Raw genomic sequence first — 22,062 nt, forward strand, 5'->3', positions numbered from 1 at the left:
AGCCTGCTTCAGATTCTGTGTCTCCCTCTCTCTCTGCCCCTTCCCTGCTCATGCTCTGTCTCTCTCTGTCTCAAAAATAAATAAAAACTTTAAGAAAGAAAATTTTTTTAAAAAAACCAAAAATCAATTAAAACAAAACAAAACAAAACGCCTACTTCCCCACTTCTGCTCAAGTCCTGCTGCTGCACTGAATTCTCGTTTTCTCCTTTACATTCAAATCTTTTCACACTAAGATTTATTAACAGTTTACCCAATTTCAACATTTCCCCATAAGTGGTCAAAATGTAGCATTACCCCAACTTCAAAGCTTTTAGGTCACCAAAAACAAAATCTGAAATGCTGCCATATAAAATAAAAGGTTTGTAAAGATAACAGTGAAATGAACTTCTAAGACCTGAATTCTGGAACACATGGAATACTTCTGTAATCTTATCCACCCACACAGAAACTATTTCATTGCCAATAAAGAAGGCCGAAAATACCACAAAGACAGAGGACAAAGTCAACTTTCTTGCCAGTAGAATTTAACAAGACACAGGCCCTTTAGCTACATCTACAGACTGTATTTAAAATACATGCATACAGGCACCCACGCACATAGACACGCACATCCCGCACACAACACATACACACACATCAACAAGGAAACACCTTCTTTTCTTCTGGATCTACTCTCCATCTCTTGCTCTGGAACTTTAATTTAGCAAAGCTCTTTTCTCTTGTATAAAGTGATATGATTGTTAATACTTAACCTACAAATATTTTTGGCCATTAAATTGATCTCTAGTATCTTAACCAAACAGTGAGCAAAAAGGATTGAAAAACTTAAAAGGAGCATCATGGTTCTCACTAGTGGTATTACTGAAAGTCCTGGTCAGTGAAGAAATGATCATTTTAGAAACCACTGGCCACCCACTGTGGGACAGCCCAGCCCTGGACAGGAAGCTGCCAGGGTAGGGGTGGGGGCAACCATGACCTTGCCCCCAGAATGAAGGATGGGACGAGATGAAATGTTCAAAAGTTACACTTCTACGTCAGGAAGTGATTATATCTCACAGCCTGTGTGCATTTCATCATCCCCTGCGACCTTTTCAGAAATATGCTTTCAAAGCTAGCTTTCATTGATAATGAGGGATATGTGCCAAAAATATATCTAAAACAATTTACTTTCTGCATTCCTTTCAACTTGACTTAAAAAAAATCATTCTATGTGTCTAAACCAATACATCGGTAGTTCTAATATTATGGGACAATGTGAACATTGAATGGTTCCCGTCCAACTTGCAATTCTATTGGCCTTGAGGTGGTCTGGTCTACAGGGTATCTCTGACACTGGGGTCTGAAGCCTGGATTTGACTTTCCTTGCACCTTAATTAACTATGCGATCCCTGCCTTTGTTTCTTCAGCTGTAGAATAAGGCTGTAATCCCACCCACCCCCGACCCGCCACACCCCCGACCCCCACCATCTCCCTCCTCTCTCCAGCATCAGTCAAGGTCCAGCCAGGAGAGCAGAAAACAGGCAAAATATCTGAGAACAAAATCAGTGCTGGTGAATTTGCTAAGCTGTTGATTAAAGAACCAAAAAGTCATGCAGGGGTGAGGGAGGCAAGACAGCGCACACAAGCTGACAGAGGGAAGAATGGAAGGACACAGGGAAAGGTGGGGGAGTTACAGGCCTAACCGGAACCGGAATCCCTATTGGCCTTGCCAGAAGAGTTAGAGCCACTCCAATGCCGCCCCGAGGCAGAGCAAAGATCACAGGTCCTGCCCCTGCCCTGCTCTCCTGCCTGATGCCCCTGCCCCTCCCCTGCTCTCTTGCCTGGTGCCGAGCCAACCGAGCTCAACCAGAGCTGGTGCATCCAGAACCAGGAAAGCGCACGCGGTACGGGTGCTCTTGTGAAACAGGTCATGGGCAGGGCAGGGGACAGGTGAGGAATCGATCCAAGTGTAAAACCTGCCAAGGACCAGCAGCGACCTGCATCGCAGACTTGGAAAAATCAAACAGGCACATACTTCTGTCTGATAAGGAGTTCGTCATTCCCAACGCAATGTTGTGGGCACAGTGGGTCCCTTTACTACGGAATGGAGACACCAATCACTTACTCTGTGTTGTCGGAATGGGGGCCAGGACAATGGCCCACCCACCCTCACACCCAAGACATCTCCAAGTTCACAGGCGTATTCAGAACTATACGAAGGTAAACGTGGGTCACAGATTTAAAACACCTCTTTGGCAACCCTGTACGTATCATTTTCAAGACATATCAAGTACCTCAAAAGATGTCAAACTGAACCCTAGCCACTCCATGATAGTGATCGCTAAGCCCATAAAGCCGCGAGAGGTCCTCGAGGCCACCCGCGTGAAACACACGATCTAATTTCAGGAGAAAGAAATCACAGATACCAGGCAGACCCAAGACTGCAACTCCTGATTTTGGAAGTTACCACTGCTCTCGTTTAAAATAGAATTGTCAACCATGCTCTTCTTGAGCTGGCTTCTGCGTGACAAAATGCTGCTCACCACTGGCCCATTCTTTCACACTTGAAGAAATCTGGGCTCAAAGAAGCAGCATGACTTGTTGCTCAAGGTCACAGTCAGCCAAAGGCAACACCCAAACTTAAGACCCGCTTCTGCCACGCCCTAACTCAGGGCTCCTTCCGTTTCAACCGGTGGCGGCGGCGGCCAAGAACAAGGGATGCGCTCTCAGTGGTGGCCCGGGGAACTGGAGGCAGCAGTAGGGCACTGCCTTCCCAAACGGCCCCTGAGGGTCTGCTCCCGCTGTGCCAATCCAGCCTGGGTTGCAACACAGCCTGAAATATCGATCGAAATTGCAACAGGACGTACTGCAAACGAAAATTTTGTTTGAGGGAAAGCCAGACTGCACAGCTCTCATGCTCATTTGGAAAGAAAGCATGTTCTATTGCTAATACTACCCCTCAAGTACACTTTATGTTTTGTCTGCCTATCACTCCAGGCTCTCTGAGAAGGTCACAGCGCATGCCCCACCCCATTGTTTCCTCCTGACAACTGCCGTCCAGGTGCTACGTGCTTGCAGCCCTGTATCTCTACTCACTGTTCCAGCACCTGGTAGCACTCGATAAATATTTGCTCAAAAAATGAATGCGTGAATGAGTAAAATGCAATGACCAATCATCAGACTGTGTGGAAACAGGAGTTCCTATAGGTATAAAGATGATGTACGTATTCTGCTGACGTGTTCCATCAACCAGGCAATATACGTGAAGCAGTAACACATTAGATCAACAGTCCTCCACAAAGACACCTAGCAAACCAAGAGCTGACGAGTAATTCCTAAAATGCCTATTGGAAGAATATTTACGGGTAGTTTATTATCATGTAATAATATTATGTACCATTAGTATTATACAAAGTGCTGATATGAACATTCTTGCTTCTAACTGAGAAATTTTTTGTATGTTAACATGCCCTTTTAATATCTTTTTTAATTTAAGATTTTATTGAAAGATTTATACAAAAAATGGTTTCTTTTTTTTTTAATGTTTATTTATTGGGGGCGGGGGGCAGAGAAAGAGGGCGAGAGAGATTCCCAAGCAGGCTCCGCGATGTCAGCGCAGAGCCCCACACAGGGCTCGAACTCGCAAACCGTGAGATCATGCCCAGAGTTGATGTCAAGAGTCAGGTGACTGAGCCACCCAGGCACCCCTACAGAAAATGATTTCTAAGTAGGAAAGGGAAATATAAACTGTGTGCAATACAGATTTGATGGGACCTAGGCTAGTGAGGTTGAGTTGTTATCAGAAAAGTCTGTGTGTCTCAGATGGGGTGTCCCCTGAAAGTCGAACCTGGGACATTACCTCCTTGACACGTCACGCCTGCCCATGAGCAGGCCAGCCACAGTCCCAGGCAGAGCCAGAGAGTGCCCCAGGCAGACAGACACAGGAAGGCACTGGCTCCCATGAGAGCTGCCCCACAGCTACTTCCTGGGCAGGCTGGAAGGACACGGGTGGGGCCGTGACAGGGTCGGCTCTGCCTGAGCGACCTACATGAACTTAGGTACCACTGAGCCCTCCCAACAGGTGAATGTCCCCTGCAGCACTGGGTTCTTCTCTAGAACCTGAAGAAGATGACCTCCCAGGGACGGCTCACCAAGGTGAGGTGTGGTGTGTGACCATAGTCCCATTATGGGACAATGATTTCGAAATACCATGTGTTTACTAATGTGTTCCAATTATGTATCCTTCTTTATCAGAAATGTCATTGCAGAAATAATTATACGGAGAACCCAAGACACCAAAAGAAGAGGCTCACTCTTAAAAAAAAAAAGAAGAAGAAGAAGGTATTCCTTAACTATTTGCTAAAATAATGTCAAACATACCGCAAAACAAATAGGTTTTAGATTATGAATTGGTAGCCCACCTACAAATTAGAATGAGCTGTTTGCACCTCCTGGCACTTCCGGGAAACCTAGGAGGAGGAGAGAAGGCCTGGCCTGTGCTTGGGTGACAGGAGGAGGGGTCGGGAGCGGCAGGGCAGGAGCGCCCTGGTTCCCGAGGGGCAGCTCCCAGAACCGTGTGCAGCAGACGAACTGGGTCCAGCGGTGAACTGGGTCTAGCCCACACTGCACTGGCCGGGGCTCCCAGGACACGCCATAGCCATCGGGGGAGCATCCCAGCCGCTTCCCGTCATCGTCCCCAGCGAGGGGACCGTCTGTATTCCAGTCCTGCCAACTGCCCCTGATAGTCCTTGTAGCACGTGTTCCTCCAGTACAGGGTCTGACCCTCCGTCCATTTGTCTCATCTCTGTAGTCACCTTCAGTGCAGAATACTCCCACAGCTTCTCTTCGTCTCCTGTGACATCACATTTCTGAAGAGTAATCTCCTCTCCCCTTCCGTGGAACAGTCAGTCCTCAGTGAGGGTTTGACGCGGGCCTGGCCAGTGAACCACGCGAGCGAGGCCGCATCCCTCTCAGGGCACCCTGCGTGGACGCAGGCAGTTCGTCAGCCCCTCGCTGCTAATGCTAATTTTGAGCACCCCATCAAGGCATTGCCCGCTTTCCCCACTGCAAAGTTACCGTCGCTTCCCTTGCAATGAGGAAGCAGTCTACGCAGACACACACGATGACCAACACATACGTTGATCCTCATGAAATACCCCGCTTCCGCTCGGCATCCATAGTGATTCTTGCCAGAGCCAGTGTTCGCTTTGAGGACTGCAGATCTTTCGCCCCCAGCACTCAAGAAATGGATCTTTCTCTACCTTTCTCTACCATTTATTTATCCTTTACTTAGCATTACGGATGCAAGGATTCCTATTTTTTCTAATGGTTTGTAGGTCATTACTGTACTTAGTTGTCTGCCTGCTCAGGGTGGGCTAGATTTGGCCCACGGGAGCCCAGCCAAGTTGGCTTCAGTTTCCTGACAAGCCCCATCTTTTTTTAATGTTTAAGAGAGAGATAGAGTGTGAGCAGAGGAGGGGCAGAGAAGGAGACACAGAATTGGAGGCGAGCTCCGACGCGGGGCTCAAACTCACAGACCGCGAGATCACGACCTGAGCCGAAGTCGGACGCTCAACCGACTGAGCCACCCAGGCGCCCCTTGATGGGTCTAGTTCTTAAGAGTAGTTTAACCAATAATTCCTCCTCCATTTTTAATGCCACTTACTTGTTGAAGACCCTGAGTCCTGATAGGATTTCTCATCCTGCATGTGGCCGGTGGTCAAATCAGCCCTTAACATACGAGGAGAAAAATTCCAGACCCAGGGAGACAGAAACCTGGTGGATGACGTGGTGATGAGAATAAGGGAGAAAGGGTACAGGCCCGGGTGCCATCTAGTGGGTGACAAAAATCCAAAGAGACATTTCTGACTAAGGGCACCCCTCAGGAATTATGACACGGCTTGGCCAAAAGAGCTTGGCCCTCAAAGGTAGTTGGTGCTCTGGTAACAACAGGCTGGGACACACTGATCACAGGACAAGCAAAGTCCTCTTTTTCGAAGCTGTGGAAGGAAGCCACCAAGTCTCTCCAAGGCATCCGCTGTGTGCATCCAGCACTGATTTCTGACAAACCACTCTCACCACGGTGGTTCAGATCCCCAGAAACATCACGTTAGCCTCGAAAATTTTTTTTTTTTTTTTTTAATTTATTTTTGGGACAGAGAGAGACAGAGCATGAACAGGGGAGGGGCAGAGAGAGAGGGAGACACAGAATCGGAAACAGGCTCCAGGCTCCGAGCCATCGGCCCAGAGCCTGACGCGGGGCTCGAACTCACGGACCGCGAGATCGTGACCTGGCTGAAGTCGGACGCTTAACCGACTGCGCCACCCAGGCGCCCCTAGCCTCGAAAATTTTAAACACGTCTCAGTTCATCTTACAGCTTTCCAAACAAAACAAAACACCCCTCAAAATCGCTGTCCTTTTATTTTTATTTCACTGACACCTTTACCTTAATCTTTTGTTTCTGTCAATATCTGGCTATGTTATGAGGCCAAGATCCAGGGGTACAGAGAGACCCCTGACTGGTTATCATACAGGAATATGCGGGCTGCTTGGAGCTCCCTGACCCGCCGCCTTGAACAGGACACTTCCCGGTTTCTTCCCCGATTATTTCCTGGGGCTGCCAGAGCAACACCATAGACCAGGCGGCTTAAAACGACAGAAATGTATTCTCGCATCGTTCTGGAGGCCAAAGGTCCAAACTCAAGGTGTGAGACGTGCAGGGGGGGATCCCTCCTGCCTCTTCCAGCTTGTGGTGGCTGCTGGCAGTCCTTGCCGTTCCTTGGCTTCTGGCTGGATCACTTGTACCTCATCCCTCATCAGCACGAGGCATTCTCCACGTGTGTCCCTGTCTTCACACAGCCATCTGCTCATGACGACATGCTGAATTGCGGGTCCACCCTTCTCCACTTGACCTCATCGTAACTCCTTACATATGCAGCCGCCCTATTTCCAAATAATCCCATCCTCAGGTGCCAGGGGTTTGGATTCCTTCATGTCTCTTGGGGGGAGACGTAATTCAACCCTCGACATCGTCTTCCACGTATGAATTCAGCATAACTGAAGCATACATACGTAGCTCCAAATAAAGTACAGACTATCAACCTCCCCTCAACTTAAGATGTCTGCCTTGGGGAGCTTGGGTGGGTCAGTCGGTTAAGCATCTGACTCTTGATCATGGCTCAGGTCAGGATCTCACATTTCGGTTCCTGAGTTTGAGACCCACGTCCAGCCCTGTGCTGACAGCACAGAACCTGTTTAGGATTCTCTCTCTCTCTCTCTCTCTCTCTCTCTCTCTCTCTCTCTCTCTCCCTCTCTCTGCCCCTCCCCCACTCGCTCTAAATAAGTAAATAAATAAAATGTCTGCTTTATCCGGACCGATCCAGGAAATTCTACAGGCCACCATTATCTTGAGGTCGTATCCGATGCCACTAGTCTAGAAAGGAGCACGTGGACCTTCAATTGTCTGTACAGGATAAGCGTATGAGCTCCTCTCAGCTGGGCTGGATTGGCAGTTGTGAGGAAGCATAAGATGCTGGCACCAGATGGGGGAAACAGTTCAGAGAGCAGGGCCAAGACCCCAGAGCACAGACTCGTGGACTCGGAGACTCAGACTTGTGGACCCACTGCGCGGGCCTGCACTGCTGAGCGGTCTTCTCGAGTGTGGCCGGGTTTCTGCCTCCTCTGTGGGTGACGGAGCTCAGCTGCCAGGGCGGTGGAGAGGGTAAGGTTTGATGACGGGTGCTGCTCAGAGAGTGGTAGGTATTGACGCCCTCCCCCAAATTCTGTAGGTTTGTAAAAAGCTAGGGGTCACATCAGAAATATGAGAAAAGATGCAATCATTCTTTGGAAGAAAGTAACTCATATTCATATTATGAGACATGGCATTTACAGGTTCTTGACCTATCAGAGCCCCCACCAACCCACTTAAAACCAGTATTTTGTAATGCTATCTTTATCTGACGACTCCTAGGTGATACAACTTACACATATTTTCAGAAAGAATGATCATAATGACCTAAGTCTAACACAAAGAAAAAAACAAAATGAAAGCCATTCGTAATGAATACTATTTATTTCAACATGCAAATGCTTGGGTACGGTTATGACAGAAGACAAAGGTCCCCACACATTTACACACTACCCCGAAAGTACCATCCCCACGGAGAAGCACTGGGGCCACGGACTGGACCACAGAGATCCCCAGACCCAAGGGGACGCATCCATGGGGTGCAGAAGGCTTTGGCAAAACTTAGCCGACTCAGAAAGCTAGCTCCTCCCAGCACGTGCACCACAAGATGCAGAGAACACTGGCCAGCTAGAAGTAAAGAAAAGGAAGGGGGAAAGAGCGAACTCACTGGGAAAGTACCGCTACAAGAAAGAGAACATGACAGAGAAACAGGGAGACACTCGTCTCTGGAGGTGGCTCAGACCCTGCTGGTTTCCAGGTTCAGTCTCATCCCTGAGAACCTTATGCCGTCCTACCTTTCCTCTAAGATGTCCTAACTCAACTTCCGTGCCTGAAAATCAACACAGTCCTAATACTGCAGTGAAAAGGAAGTTTGGATGAGGTGTATTTTTGTTAAGCTAAAGAAGTCTACTCCTTTGCTGGCATGAGAAGTGATGTTAACGGGAAGGTGAGAACTAGGTGGTGAGGAGGTGTAATTTTCAGTGTTTCCTCACTCACGAACGCAATAAAGAGCGTTAGGCAAAAATAGAGAACACCGCATCATGGCAAATGCCCGTTCCTCCCCAGTTAAGGACTGAAAATCTTAGTCAACCACTAGTGACCTTAGGGGTGGAGCCCCTTGACACCCCCCCACGCGTGCACCGGGGAAAAAGCACCCCAGTAAGCCCAGCTTGATTCTGCGCATTAGCCTCGCGTCAACTTTTGGCCAAACTCTGCTCCTGGCAAGGTGCTGAGTCATTGGCATGGGTACTGCCAGTCAGGCCATGTTTTCAACTTAGAAGGAACAGCAGAGCCTGGTAAAACCACCTGTTGCCCAAACCGCCTGTGATGATCAGATTTGTCAACACAGGCACGTGGAACTTTGTTCTGCGTTCCGCTCCGTCCGGTCCAGCAGCTCTCCGATTTGTAGAGCACGCACGGCAGCTGTGTTCTTCACCACAGCAAGGTCTGTTTTACTTGCTTCTCCCTTCTGCCAGTCTTGCTCTCGCTCACCTAGGTTTGTGAGGACAGACAGAGCCCAAGGAGCTCCGCAGATGACGTCCAGGCCAGCCAAGCTTCAGGCAGCTCTCCCCGCATGGGCGGCCACCAGATTGTTGTCACGACGCCATTTTTTCATGTCATTCTGGATGCAGTGGTTGTTTCATTGTCGCATTCCTACCCTCCTCCCACCCCCAAGATAGTATCACCAATTGCCAGTGCAGTATTTTTCTGCTTTAAAAGATCACGAATTAAGGAGTGCCTGGGTGGCTCAGTCGGTTAAGCATCTGACTCCGCCTCAGGTCATGATCTCGCGGTTCATGGGTTCCAGCCCTGCACTGGGCTCTGTGCTGACGGCTCGGAGCCTGGAGCCTGCTTCGGATTCTGTGTCTCCCTCTCTCTCTCTGCCCTTCCCCCGCTCCTGCTCTGTCTCTGTCTCTCAAAACTGAATAAATGTTTTAAAAAAATTTAAGTTAATTAAAAAATGGGTCCTGGGCCACATTCGCCCTAAAATTCTGCTCCAGTATGAGGTTTCCTGACTATTAGGGGTTGAATTTTTCCTCCCAAATTCATATGTGGGAAGTCCTGAACCCCAGCGCCTCAGAGCAGAGCCTTATTTGGAAACAGGGTCATTGCAGATGTAATGCGTCAAGAGGAAGTCACACTGGAGTGGGGTGGACCCTAATCCAATATGACCGGGGTCCTTACAAAATGTGAAGACAGAGACACAGAAGGGGAACAAAGGCAAAGATTGGTCGCACAGAGCAGCAGCCAAGGGACACCACAGATGGCCAGCAAAGCACCAGAAGCCAGGAGACAGGCCTGAAGCACATTCTCCCTCCCAGCCTCAGGCGAAGTCAGTCCTGCTGACTCCTTGATCTTGGCCTTCCAGCTCCAGAACGGAGACAAATTCCTATCTAAGCTGCCCACCTGTGGTATTTTGTTAAGGCAGCCCTAGCACATGAACACGTTTATTGACATTGATTTTTGAATGTAAATACTGTCCATCTAACAAATTAGAACCAATTATTCGTATGTAATATGTAAAATCCATAAGGAGAGTCATTTCTCATCACCATAGCTAATTGTTTTTACTTCAAAGGAATAGAAATGCTTGGTCTCTCAGAAACTGCACCTATGGGCCCGGCTCATCCAAACCGGACTCTTTCTTAGGAATATCCCTGGCATTCCCAGTGGGCCCATCTGGTGTGTTTTGAGCAGAAATGATGAAGACGCGGCCAGTAGAAGTCGTACTGGAAGTCACACGGACCTCCAACTCTGAACCGGTCAAACCAATGGAACAGAATATTTGCCACCTAACTGGTGTCCAAATCAAACAGGTACAATGTCAGGTGCTTCCCTCCCACTCCTCCTCAGTTCTTGGCCTCTTCCATAAAAGTTGACTAGAAGGTGGCTCAGCCTTGAATCTGCCCCAGAATAACCTGCCTCTGAACTTCTGGTTTGTAGCAGAGGCTTTGTTATCTACTAGTTGTTGGATTATTGTATGTTTTATTGTACTAGTGAGACATGGTGATTAGGAAATTCGCTTCCAGTTTGCCCTTCTCGCTTGCATGATCTTAGAAAAGGTTTCCAGAAAGACCTTCCTGGCCTGTTTCCTCAAAGGTGAGCTCACTTATTTCCTGAAAAGTAAAAGCTGAAAGGTTTATGTCTCCTGAAATTATGTAATTATAATTCAATGGTATCATATGCAAAACTGTAATATAAATCCTATTTATCAGTTAATTGTTTGGCTATACTTAAGACCCACTCTTAATGGCAGGCATACATACAAGATATGAAATATTATCTTCGTTCTTTTCTCCTGCCCACACAAGAGTTAAAGGCAGCTAGAACAGTGCAAGGCAGGGCACTGGTTCAGACTTTAGCCTCTAAGGGGAAGTGGTTACAATGAGAATATTTTCTTCATCCAAATATTGAACACTGCCACAATTCTGGGGACTCAAATCCCCATATCAGAAGGGCAAATGACAAGAGATGCTTGGAATCTGATTCTCACTATTCAAATCTTATGCATGGGGCACCTAGGTGGCTCAGTCAGTTGAGCATCCGACTTGATTCGGCTCAGGTCATGATCCCAGGGTCATGGGATCAAGGCCCGCATCAGGCTCCATGCTGAGCGTGGAGTCTGCTTGAGATTCTCTCCCTTCCTCCCTCTCTCCCTCTGCCCTTCTCCCCTGCTCATGCTCTCTCTCTAAAATAAAATAAATAAACTCATTAATTAATTAAAATAAAATCTCATGCAATTCTTCATTTCAACCCCTTAGAAAGAAGGTGTATGGGTTGTAATAGCTGCTTGAACTTCAGCCCTGGCAGCGGACGTGATGACCTCACTGGGTGTAGCAACGGTTGAGCTGTCCTGCATACACTTGGGCTCAATAAGGAGCATGTCCTCCTCTCTCTGGGGACAGGGTTTGAAAATGACAAATCGGGGGGACCGTGTTTCACGAATAAACAAAGCTCAGTTAAATCTCCCTGCCTTAAGAGAAGAACTGGGCCTTTGATTTGACAGGTTTGGGCAATGTGTGCCTCCAGATCGCGGTGCCGAACTTCTCTGATGGCTGGGAAACCAGGATGTGCCGGACGCATTTCCTTTGGTGAGCTGGGAAAAGCCAGCTCTGCCTTCTTTGGCTTATGAAGCAAGTATTGTCCCTCCTAGGGACCAGCTCCTATCCCAGTAGGGGCCACCAGGGTGGCGGTGAGATGGGGGGGGGGGGGCAAAGGGCCCCTCCCCAAGCACATCCCCAAGTGCCCAGGAGCTCCTGGGGCTCTGTCCCCCATTCCGCACAATAAAGGAGCAGTTAGACACATTTTGTAGAGGATAAGCTCACATACCATCTGACTTAGGGTTTGTCTTCTCCCAAATAAGGAAATGCCCATTACCCGATGAAACATAATGACTGTATGCTAATTAATTATGGCTTTTCATTAAGCCTGCAGTTCATCAGAGCAACACCAACATTAGCAGGAAACTCTCTGGTCTACAGAGGACACAGTCTAACCTAGAAACTCTTCCTTCAGCTGCCAAAGGGGCTTGGGTCTGACTTAACCCCACCTCACACAAATCCCTCCAGCTATTGCCGGATATTCACTCAAAGTTAAAAAACTCAAGCATCTTTGTGCACCTTGAGAACCCCTTGTTTTGGGCCATGCTAATGTTTGAGGGACCATCCACGACAGAGACAGCAGATGCCCCCCAAAGAAATGTGTCCACCCCCCACCCCCTGAATGTGGATGGTCCCCACATGAAGGGGGATCCTGAGTGCTAACCTGAGCTGCGATTTGCTCTGAATGGTAACTCTTCCAGGCTGGGACTGACAGATGTGAGGTTCAGTGAAGCCAAGAGCGCCCACACCTGTCTCCTGTGGGCTCGCCACCACAGGTGCAAACCTTTGCATCACTGGCACCACCCAGGCACCAGCAACAGCAGCACAGAGAGGGTTTTGAGCAATCAGCTTAGTGGGGAGCCTCCCCTTCCTTAGGCCACACTTCTAAGCTCCATACATGTCTTTTGAGTAGCAAGTGATAAAAAACCCAGCTAAAACTAACTTAGAAAATCAAGGGGATTTATGAATTTCAACTCTCAGGTTGACTCGAAAGAAACTGCCATTCTTGTAGGTCGACATTTGTCAAATTACCAGCAGTATTATATGCTTCCAAGCTTTATAAAAAGCCCCATGATCGATCATGGTAGTTTCAGGAAAGGCATGATCCAGCAGCTTAGCAAGAGCCTTCAAGGGCACAGATTTCCCATTCTGTCCAGTCTGCCCTCTACAGGGATAGGCTTGTCTCAGACCTCATGAGTCCTCACCCCAGCAGGACCCAAGGTACCTCACGGTGTCAAAAGGGCTGCAACACTCCAAACACACAACATCTTTACACCCTATCATCCAGGAGGGGAGAAATGGTCTCTTTGGAAGCACACACAGAAGGAAGGAGTCCACCTTCCCACAAACACCTTCCCACTTGATTCTCACAGAGTGAAATATTTTTTCGCTACGGCCAGGAGACAGGAATTTTTTTTTAGCTCAAGCTAATCAGGGCTCATCCTGGGGTTAGGAGTAAGGTCAATCCCACCCATATCACAGAGCTGAGAGTAAGGGAGGCTGGTCTCCTGCCAGTCAAATCTGGGTGCTGTGACCAGATGGGAATGGACACTTGGTGGCAGAGGACATGTCCAGGGCAGGTGGCTAGCGCTTTGGTGAGCGTGACCAGAACAGGCCCTATGCTGAGTAAGCACCCCAGGGCATCAGCAGCCACCTCAGGGGAGAAAGGCTGTGGGGTCAGACGAACTTCCTTCCTGCCAATGGAGGCATGCGGGGCCTCAAGCAGATGTCTGAGCGGACCCTGGACAGTGGCGTTTGTTCCTCGCTGGGGACACCAAGCCCCCCACATGCATGGTCCAGCAGGCATCTTGCCACTGCCCAGGCACCTCTCCTCCCCTACCTTCCCCTCACACAAGACTCGTGGATTCCACTTTCCCTTTCTCCTCTTTCCGGCTCCTCGGGAACATTCTGGCTTCCTCGGTCCTTTCAGCCCAGGGACCTGTGGTCCCCAGTCAGCCCCTTCTGCCAAGCCCTCCAGCCCCTGCCCACCGCTAACCTAGGGGAAGTTTCCAGTCTCAACCCGAGCACATGAGTTCAGAGCACAGACTTCAGAGCCAGCCCGATAGGAGTCGAGCCCAGCTGTCATTGTTGGTGACCTTGGATGGGTTCTCTGTGCCTCTCTCTGCGTCTGTTGTTTCATCTTTAACACGGAGATTATAGCACGTTCCCACCTCCTGTCTGTGAGGAGGATTAGATGAGGTCATAAATGTAACACCCATCAAAGCGTGCCTGGTGCCGCAAACCCCGCCAGTGCTCCTGAGGCAGCACCTGCTGCTATCCGTGACCGCCCGCCCCACCCAGGGACACTGCTCCCTGTGGCTCCGAGCCCTGCACGCCCCTGGCCTCGCCCCTACCTCAATGCTCAGCCTCCCTCCCAGGTTTCCCCGTCCAGGGGGCTGATGCCTCCACGCCTGTGTCTCCAACCCGGATGGCAGGGCATCGCCACCTCCCAGATGCCCAAGCCAGCCTCCCGGAACTTCTCCCACTTGCTCTATGCCTTGACTGGCTTTTCCTCCAGGGCTTTCTACAAAAACTGACCTATGGAAGCTTCTCAGTAGGCTGAATGGATGGATGGAAGGTCTCTGGTTAGGGGAGTCAGACTGAGAATACAGAGTCACAAGGTGAGGCTTGAGGTCGTAACAACTGACTTCCTCCAAGTGGCATCGATAGGGGAGAGCAGATGGCACAGGACGGAGCCTGAGGGACAAGCGCGGGAGGGCTGCTCTTCCAAGGGCCCCTGAGGGACACTGCCGAGGCCAGGGCTTCAAAATCTTCGGGGTGGGGCCTGAGACCCTTCACCGTGTAATAAACTCTCGGACACTGCTGGTCTGAGGACACACGTTGAGAAGCCAGGGTGCGGGCCTCGCCAGTTTCCTTTGAAAGTGATTTCACGAATATTTTACTACAATAAAAACAGAAAGAGTTCCTAATGGATTACATTCAGCAGTGACGCAGCCGTGTGTTTTCTGATAGAGACAGATCTCTGCTATTTATTGTGACGTGAAAACCAATCTCTCCATGTGATTGCACTTTTCTAAAGGAATACGAGACTTCTGGGAGGATATATATTGAAATGTTAATTGTAGTTATTTTTAAGTGGCCACCACTGTAAATTTTCTTTTCATAGATTACTGATTTTATATGTCGTTTCCTTTTTTCTATAAATATGTGTAAAATAAGAACTCTATAGTAATTTAAAAATTGCCACTTTGAAAAGTCTTAATATAGAAAAACATATTTATAAATACATGTATTATTTCTAGGCCTAGGCACCTGCTCTTGGGCACCCATAGTCTATAATCTGCAAATAGATCCCTCAAAATGCAAATCAGATCACGGCTGCGAGGCCAGGCTGGCCTCCTGGTTCTTCTTCAGATATGCCAGGCACACGGCTGCCGGAGGGCCTTTGCACTTGCTGTCCTGCTCGGAAAATGCTTTCTAACAGACACCTGCATGACTCATTCCCTCACTTCACGCACATCCGCACCCAGATGTCTCCAACTCACAGCAGATTTCCCGATCCCCTTAGAATCACACCCCTCTTCCCTCCACACTGCCTACCCCACTTGATCCTTTTCAGAACACTGTTCACTGACTGGTGCCCCACACAGGTCTCTTATTTTCCCGTGGGTGCAGCTTCCTGAGCGTGGAGACTGTGGCTTCGTGTTCAGGGCTGTGTCTCCAGGCCAAGAGGGCTCCTGGCTCAAAGCAGGCACTCAATGCACAGTTGGAGGATAAATTCTAGGGACAGTTGTGACCTGAAAAGGGATGACTTTTCCTTCATTCTTACACTTACAGCTACACTTGATCTTCAGGGAAGAACAGGCCCCCTAAGAATTTAAGGACAGTTACTAATACCTTTCTGAGAAAAATATGCATATGAGCCAAACGTTTCATGTAATTTCTGGGCTTCTAATGACCTCCTGGAGCTACTTTCTAATCTGGGATCTGCTGCCCAAGCTATAGATGTCACTCATTTAAGCCCAATTTGCTACTCAGCTGTAGCAAAAGTTACCAGAAAGATCTTTCTTTGGGGTTTCTCCTACTGGGAGAGAGGTCACGACTGCTGTCAGAGAGAGCCCAAACGCCAGCACGAATTGTAGGTTTCCATTTACAATCTGAAAAGCTTGAGACGGGTGAGAACAAATCAGTCGAGTCAGCAGAATAAATTATAGCAGCTCTACGGTCCATCTCCACCTGGTCTAATCACCGGCTTAGCTGTCTCTCTCCATGTCCCCTGAAATATATCACATCCAGTGCCCACGATACACTGATATGCTCAATCAAGAGCCGGCCTTCCTGACTGCCTACACGCCTCCCTCTCACTAGCAGGGTGTTTCTCGGCTGTATCTGTTTCTAGTCTATTTATATTAGTGTATCTGTATCTGCAATCACACTATTTAATTCAATACAAAGTAACTTGAAAAAAAATACGGTACAAAAGAAGAGATGTTCCTATAAAGACTGCAAAGACTAAGTTGAATGCATTGGAAAGGTTTTTTTTTTTAATGTTTATTTATTTTTGAGGGGGGAGGGGCAGAGAGAGAGGGAGACACAGAATCCGAGGCAGGCTCCAGGTTCTGAACTGTCAGCACAGAGCCCCATGAGGGTCTCGAACTCACCAACTGCAAGGTCATGACCTGAGCCAAAGTCGGAGGCTTAACCAACTCAGCCACCCACGTGCCCCTTTGACTGAGGAATTGTTAAAAGAGCTGGTTAGGGGTGGACAAGACACCATAAAGACCAGGTAGAAAATTCTAAAACTCTAAGGAATGCTATGGTACCACAAGAGTGATGGAAGCTGCCTTGGCAAGGGTAAGGGAAATTTAAATGATGCATTATTGATACAATTAGTAGACCCACACTCAAAGAAAAGCTCTTGACAAATAAATAAACCACTTGAATAAACTTAAAATAAGTTAAAATAAAATAATTTTCCACTTTACCTGATTTTGAGTAATCAACCACCCAAACGTAGTTAAAGGGGCTTCAACTATGTTCTAACAATAGGGAGGTGGCCAACCTGAAATCCTTCAGAAACCCTATAAGCATAATGGAATTAATTTCTATAAAGATACAATGCACCGGAACAGTTTTGTTCTTCCCCTGGCCTGACTCCACAAACTGACAAAGAATAGGTCTTCAGGAACACTTGAGGAGAGCGAGTATGACACTGAAGAGGGCCCTAGATGAGAGCCACAGGCTAAGCATTTGCTCTGGTGACAAGAGCTTCCAGAGGATGCAGAGGAAAGGGCTGTAGAATCCAGTTTGAACTTGAAAAATGCAGGAACCAGGCAAGAATGGCCATAGTGCTCAGCAGGGATGATTCTGAAAAATAATTAACAGTGACAAGCACTGGAGACAAGAGCAAAGATCTAGTCCGTGATTTCCCTGAAAGGATTTTGTTTTCTCTAATTTATGAAGACTTCAACCAAAAACACAGAGTTGCTTTAAATCCTATCCACTGAATTATTCAGTATCTCCTTCGAGTTATTCAGTGTCTGGGGATAAACCAGTGACCAGGCTCACACCCAGAGGAAAGAGAAACAGTAGTAAGTCTTGAATGTTGAAATAATCAGTTCTCCGAGGAGAGCGTCACTCGAAGCCCTGCCAACCAACAGGTTTTAGTTAAAAGGAAGGCTTTTAGGTACTGGGTTTGCCATCAAGTAAACTTTACCAGCCTGGAAGAGTCCACAGACTCAGGTCTGGGGCAGGTTTGCTGAAGTCATGAGATACTGCAGCTGGCAGCGATAAGTGTACTTTAGCATAAGCTAATCAAATTCAGGTCCAGGAGCACTGAACTTCCCTGACCCTTGGGTACACAGGCAGCCTTGCCCTCCCTCCTGTTTGCGACTGATAACCTTCCGCCCTCCCTCGTCCTCCATCTTTTGGACAGGCTCCAAGATCTAGGCCATCCGTTGGGTTTCACCAGCCAACAGGATCCATCCAGCAAGTTAAGGATATCAGAGCTTTGTCGGCTGACATCTTTCTCTGCCCCGTGCCATGCTGAGAAACTACTGGAATCTAAATGCACCTGTGCTCCAATAGACAACATTCAGCCTTCTGGCTGCAGTTCTGAAAAATCACTACCTTTAAAGGCTGAGGAGGAGTTGGTCAAGTGCCTTCTGCACTGCCTTGGACTTGGTGACATTGCCAAGGCTTTGGGGCAAGAGTGGTTATCAAAGTAGTGTCTTTGTAAGAATCATCTGATGGCGACGGGGACAAGAGATGAGAAAGAGGGGGATGGGGTAGCAGCCAAGGGACTTCACTCATTAACTTAGTCATTCAGTCAACACCTCCTTTGTTCCAGGAATTGGAAGAGGCTCTAAGGACACAGCATGGAACAAAATAATAGCATGTGATAGCAGGGCCAGACCCATGTGGGAGAAGCCAGGGAGCACTTACAGCAACAAATCGGAAGAGCTGAAGGCCGAAACTAAGGTGGTGACATGTGAGGTAGAGAAGGGAAATGCGTTATTCGAACAGATCAATCATGCCAGCTATTTCTTACTATCAATTGCAAAAGTCAAGCATTTTCTTTCTTATTTATTTATTTATTTATTTATTTTGAAAGAGAGAGAGAGCACATGCACATCAGTGGAGGGGCAGAGAGGGAGAGAGAGAATCCTAAGCGGGCTCCGTGCAGCCCAACGCAGGGCTTGAACTCAGAAACCGTGAGATCATGACCCGAGCCAAAACCAAGAGTCGGTCGCTTAACTGACTGAGCTACGCAGGTGTCCCCCAAAGTCAAACATTTTCATTCAAACTGTGTAACAGGACAAAATATAATGAGCCCCTCCTGTAGGTTCACATCCCATAGGTCACAGGAGGCCACTTTGAACAGATGGCTGGTTTTAGGAAGCAACACTGAGGGGGAGCAGGATGTGACTTCCCATTTAGGACATGACCTGGATAGATGCTTCTGAGATAACAAACGAGAGGACAACTACTTCTTTTTTTTTTTTTTTTTTTAATTTTTTTTTCAACGTTTTTTATTTATTTTTGGGACAGAGGGAGACAGAGCATGAATGGGGGAGGGGCAGAGAGAGAGGGAGACACAGAATTGGAAACAGGCTCCAGGCTCCGAGCCATCAGCCCAGAGCCTGACGCGGGGCTCGAACTCACAGACCGCGAGATCGTGACCTGGCTGAAGTCGGATGCTTAACCGACTGCGCCACCCAGGCGCCCCGAGGACAACTACTTCTTAAGAGAATGAGTCTACTGGGACCATGGTGAATTTCTTACATAACAGCTTTACTGAAATGTAATTCCCATACCATATAGTTCATCCATTTAAACTGGATTACAACTCCACAGTTTTTTAGGGCATTCATGGATACATACCATCACCGCAATCAACTTTAGGACATTTTCATCGCCCCAAAGAGAAACGTTGCACAAAGTGGCTGCCTCTCCCCATTTCCCCCAACCCTCTTCCCCAGACCTAGGCAACCACGTTCTGTCTCTATAGATTTGTAACACTGCCTATAAATGGGATTGTACAATATGTGGTCTTTTGTGACTGGCTTCTTTCACTTACCATCCTGTTTTCAAGTGTCAGCCATGTTGTAATGTATGTCACACTTTTGGTGGTTAAACAATATTCCATCGCATGGATACAACACACCTTGTTTATCCATTCATTTGGTAATGGATGTCTGGGTTGTTTCCACTTTTTGGCTACTATAAATATTGCTATGAACATTCATACACAAGTTTTTGAGCGCCTGTTTTCAATTTTCTTAAGCATGTATCTATCCTTGGAATTGTTGGGTCAAGTGTAATTCCATGTTTAACTTTTTAAGGACCCGCCATGCTGTTTTCCATAGTAGCCACACCATCTTGCATTCCCACCAGGAGTGCAGCTTCTCTACGTCTTTGTAAACAATTATCATCTGACTTTTTGACCACAGCCTTCCTAGTGGATGTGAACTGGTCTCTTATTGTGATTTTGATTTGCATTTCCCTGACCACCAGTGATACTGAACATCAACTCATGTGCTCGATGGACATTTGTATACCTTCTTTGGAGAATGCATATAATCACATCTTTTACCCATTTTTCAACTGAGTTATACTCTATTGAGCTGTAAGAGTTCTTTAAGGATCCCTTATTAAATTTATCATTTGCAAGTATTTTCTCCCATTCTGTGTCACTGTTCACTTACTCGATGGTGTCCTTTGAAGTACTAAAGTGGTTAATTTTGGTGAAGATCAATTTACCTATTCTTTTGTAGCTTGGGTTTTTGGAAACCACTGCCTAATCCAAAATGAAACATTTAGGTCTATGTTTTCTTCCATTATGGATCTCTGACTGTGTTCTTGAACCGGTGAACTAAGAAATGAATGGGAAGGTAATGCTACTTTCCTTTGAAACAATATTAATTTTTTCTGACAATTCTCACCTGAGATCTTCCTAAAGAGCTACTGACATGACAAGCACTATCATGAACCGAAATTCGGTTCAGAGAAGTATTAGGATGATGAAACAAGAGCTTTCAAAATTACTGAGTGTTCACCACAGGACAAACATCACTCAAAATTAGGTGAATGTCATATTCTTTCTTCTAGAACTTCTAACTGTTCAGTTATTTCCAGAATTCTCCATGGCTCCAAGAACATGAAAATAAACCAGATTTCCTCACCTAAAAGCGACAGTGTATGATTCGCATGGTTCCTTACGTTACTTGGTCTGGAGGGAAAACAGTTGCAATCACACGCTTTGGTTTCTCTGGGGGAAGCCTCAGCTGTGGGCACAGGCACACTTGCTTCACTTGCTTCTTTAAGGAGAACAGTGCTGATGGGGTGCACAGCACCCTCACCCCAGGATGTATGAGTGCTTCTAGCAAACGTCAGCCTGGTCCTAGAGACGCCCAATACCACCAGATGCAGAGGCCACCTATGGAATTGGAAAGACCAACTGCCCTTGATTGTCAGTTCTACTTCTAAACCTCAGGTAGACTTGGGTTCATTCCAAATTTCATGACTGAGCAGGTTCTTTGGGTCATCAGCCTCAGCAGGAAAAAGGACGTGGCCAGGAAGACACCTGGCCAAGGCAAGAGTAGAGAGAAGCAGGTAAAGAAGCAGTGCCTGGTTCTCCATTTCTAGACTTTCCCGGCCAGATGCATCATCCCCACCCACGAGCAGGGAACTGTTTTTGATCTCGATGGAAATACTCACATTTGACAGAACATAAGACTCACTTATGTTTCAGAATTCATGTAACGATTTCATCGCTCTCAAATTCTTAAACATTTGTCCATTGCAGAATATGCCTCCTGATAGAACCCTCTCCTCTCCATCCATCACGACGGAAATACCTCGTATCCCTGCCTACAGTTCCGGGGACTGACATCCATGTTTCCTGTGTGAAACGCCATCCTCGCTTGTTGCCCCTCCCCCAGGGTGTCCCTGCTAAACACTGAGGGACTGAACACAGCTGATACAGAAGCCTAGCCTTGTCTGCCCCCATGTCTTCACTCCTCCCAGGAAGACCGCAGGGCTTGCTGAGGGCAAGGACCATCTCGCTGCCCCTTCAGCTTATAGGAAAGCTTGTGTTGCAAATGTTGATGGCACAGGAGTGGACCCTGATCACTCCAGGGGGGCTCTGTGCTATCCCAAGTCCCAGAGCTCCCCACGCTGACGTGGGGCCAGACCAAACTGTACCTCCAGATAAGGTAACAGTGAACACAGTGTCGTTACAGAGGAGCAGAAAGAGAAGTTTAGAGCCTGGGTCGGTTGGCCCAGCCTCACAGATTCTGTACATGGACACGATGTGGCTGTTGGCCGTGAACATCATAATTACGATTTGTTTCGCTCAGGTTTCATACAGCAAATGCCTCATCCTAATTTAAAGTGATCATTTCTCTAAGAGATCCAGACAGGGGAAGTGCAAACATTCACTGTGCGCGTGCACCAGGGAGAGGAGTGCAAACGTGGTCATTTCATCGCGATCCTCACAATATCAGAGGGTCTGCTCACATCCATGGGGCAGGGGAAGTAGGTCTGAGTGTTTTCATGTTACAAATTCTAACATCGGCCAATGGCCTAAAAGGCTAGGTTTGAATTTAGGATTTTCAGAGTCCTCAAAGTTCTATGGCAGAAGGTGGCAGCCCCAGGAGAACCAGATCCAGCCCTGGTTATGCGCCTGCCACGTCCACATTGACAGGCCCAAGGAGAATGATGGTCACCCCAGAGATAAATCCAGCCGGGGCACAAGCCGTTACCACAAAGGTGGCACCGATAATGGATTCAGTCACAAAGATCGTCACGTTTGCCCATTCAAACCAGGGGGC

At 47.7% G+C, this 22,062-nt stretch overlaps 1 protein-coding gene across 1 annotated transcript in view; it reads right to left on the reverse strand.

Annotated features, from left to right (window-relative positions):
• Window positions 1-22,062, reverse strand: part of CYB5A (cytochrome b5 type A) — a 101,766-nt gene that overhangs the window by 32,701 nt on the left and 47,003 nt on the right. The window lies entirely within an intron of this gene.

The sequence above is a fragment of the Panthera onca genome, chromosome D3, assembly GCF_046562875.1.
Source record: "Panthera onca isolate mPanOnc1 chromosome D3, mPanOnc1 haplotype 2, whole genome shotgun sequence".
In the NCBI taxonomy this organism is placed as follows: domain Eukaryota; kingdom Metazoa; phylum Chordata; class Mammalia; order Carnivora; family Felidae; genus Panthera; species Panthera onca.